The sequence below is a fragment of the Rhodamnia argentea genome, chromosome 7, assembly GCF_020921035.1.
Source record: "Rhodamnia argentea isolate NSW1041297 chromosome 7, ASM2092103v1, whole genome shotgun sequence".
In the NCBI taxonomy this organism is placed as follows: Eukaryota; Viridiplantae; Streptophyta; class Magnoliopsida; order Myrtales; family Myrtaceae; genus Rhodamnia; species Rhodamnia argentea.
This window is the reverse complement of record NC_063156.1, coordinates 16,782,760-16,785,052: the sequence shown is the minus strand read 5'-3', so window position 1 is coordinate 16,785,052 and position 2,293 is coordinate 16,782,760. Positions and strand designations below refer to the sequence as shown.

General features: G+C 43.3%; 1 non-coding gene across 1 annotated transcript; it reads left to right on the top strand.

Moving 5' to 3' along the window:
* The first annotated feature begins 218 nt into the window (after window positions 1-218).
* On the top strand, window positions 219-337 carry LOC115748686. Its single transcript, XR_004016243.1, has one exon. It is a non-coding gene; the product is annotated as a U5 spliceosomal RNA (small nuclear RNA).
* Window positions 338-2,293: the final 1,956 nt, after the last annotated feature.

The following is a 2,293-nucleotide window of genomic DNA, read 5'->3' as shown; positions in this document are numbered from 1 at the left end:
TTTGACTTCAAGCAAGAATCTTGCTCTACTGAGCCGTGGGTGTTCATTGGCGGGCCGACAAATCATGGCCCAAAGTCACGAGCCTCGTCTCGTACCGTAGATTGCCCCGAGTTCAGAACTTAAAAGAGTCCGATGTCCACGTTGTCCCATATCGACGGGTGATGAAGAAGAGAAGAATCAATACATTACGATCCTTTCAGCCATGGATCATCTCAAGAAGCTGCGCAGTGAGCACAGCGCGAACCATTCTTTCGCCGTTTACTAAAGAATACCGTGTGGTCGCTCCATAAAGTAGCATACTCCAATTTTTTAAGGGTGTTTGCCTCCATTGGCAGAGCCCAACAATTCTAGTGAAGTAATTATTTACATGCACATGTGTTGACACCTAATTTTTAATGAAGTTTTACTAAGTTTTATTTTCAGAAAATTCACAGAAATTCACAAAAAATCAAAAAATTGAAAAATCAAGTTTGGTAGTCTTGGCCAAGCATAAGGAACCAATTTTGAACAAAAAATAATTTTTCATATTTTTCACTTTTTTAATATTTTCAGAAAATAAGAAAATACAAGAAAATTCATAAAAAATATTTCCCGAGGTCAAAAAAATATAGAAAAATGTTCCATATTTTTATTTTAATTCCATCTTCATATGGACCTCAAGAGAAATTAAAAATTGAATCCAATTTTAGGTGTTCCTTCATAACACTAAGGATTGAATTCGCATAAAAAATACAATTTGAGTCTTTTTATTTGCAATCTTTGCACATCTTGAGTCTAGACATTCAATTGCAGTCCCTTGCAACTTCAAATTGACCAATTGCACCCTCAATTGCGCGAATTGCACAAATTGGGTAAAATTCCCCAAAATCTTTGCAATTTAATCCTTCAACTCTCTAATTTTTGAAATTACTTTTAATTAAGAGACTTTTGTGGCAAAATTGGACTGCCCCCCTAGGTTTTCATACATTTTGAATCAATTGGCAAGGGTGGCTTGGTCCAATTTGATCAATTAGGCATTCAATTAAAATTTTCCCCAATTTGCAATTTTAGAAAAAATTGGGATTTTTGTAGAAATTGAAGTGAACTTTTAGGCAAACCCACCACCCACCTGGGTGGCGCCGCCGGTTCGCGCACTCTTCCTCTCAAAAAAGGTCGAGTGTTCGAATCCCAGGGGCGTCGCAGGGTGACTTACCCGGTGGCACGTGTGTGGTGGCTAGCACGTGTTGCCCCGAGGGTTTATCCCCATGCTGCCGTTTGTGCGGGGGTTCCCAGGGTCATAAAAAAAAAAAAACTTTTGGGCAAACCCACATTTCCAAATAGAATTTAAACCCCTAAGTTCAATTTTGAGGTTTAATTGTAAAAATTCCCCACAGATTTTAGTTAATTTCGAAAATTGTATGTCCGAACTGGTTCGGATCGGTCCGATCGCCGGTCGGACCGGTTGAACCAGTCCATAACAGTATCATCTTCTCCAAACGACTCGTGCCATTTTGCAGGTTTGAGAGTTGGATTTCAATGGACAAATTGAAGGTCAATTCGAGCATAATTGAACTAATTACTTTGGGCGTTCTGTTCCTCATGCCAAGACGCGTCGATTGCCACCACTAGCACGACCAATGGTCGCCGGAGGAGCTCCGGCGAGCCGGTCAAAGTCCCAGCGGCACAAAAAGTCAACATTTTACATAATTGATCAAATGACGTCCAATTCGCGCACGTCGAAACACGAGTTAGTTTGGACGGAATTACTCACCGTAGCCGTCGCCGTTTGCACATCTTCGCACACTGGAACACATGCGAAGCGAGTCGGTAAAGGCTCGCCCGTGCGCCCCCAATTTGAAAATTGGTATAAAAGGCTTGGGGAAGATTCGAGAGGAGGGAGGCTCATTCGTGCTTGCCGATTCAACGAGAATAGAGAAAGAGAGAAAAGCTCTCGTCGTTCGCCATTGACGAGAGCTCGAGCAAAGACTATGAGCTCTTGGCCCGGCCAATCCAAGCCAAATTGAACCCGAGGATCATCACCGGAAGCTTGCCCGAGGATCAAGGAAGCGATCGCCACCGGTTTCGCCGCCAAAGACCGCCTGGATCGGTAAGTCGAGCTTCGAGCCTTCTTACTGGGCATCCATGGCATCGCACCCTCACGCACTTGATTTTTTCAATTGATGTGTGCCTTTTGCTTTTGGAACTTCTCTAACCACGATCGCATCTATTTCTGGCATTGATTTCGCCCAAACACGTCGAGTCGAGCCTTCAACCCGCTTCGGTCCGGTCGAACTTCGGCCAGGCTTCTGTAGCC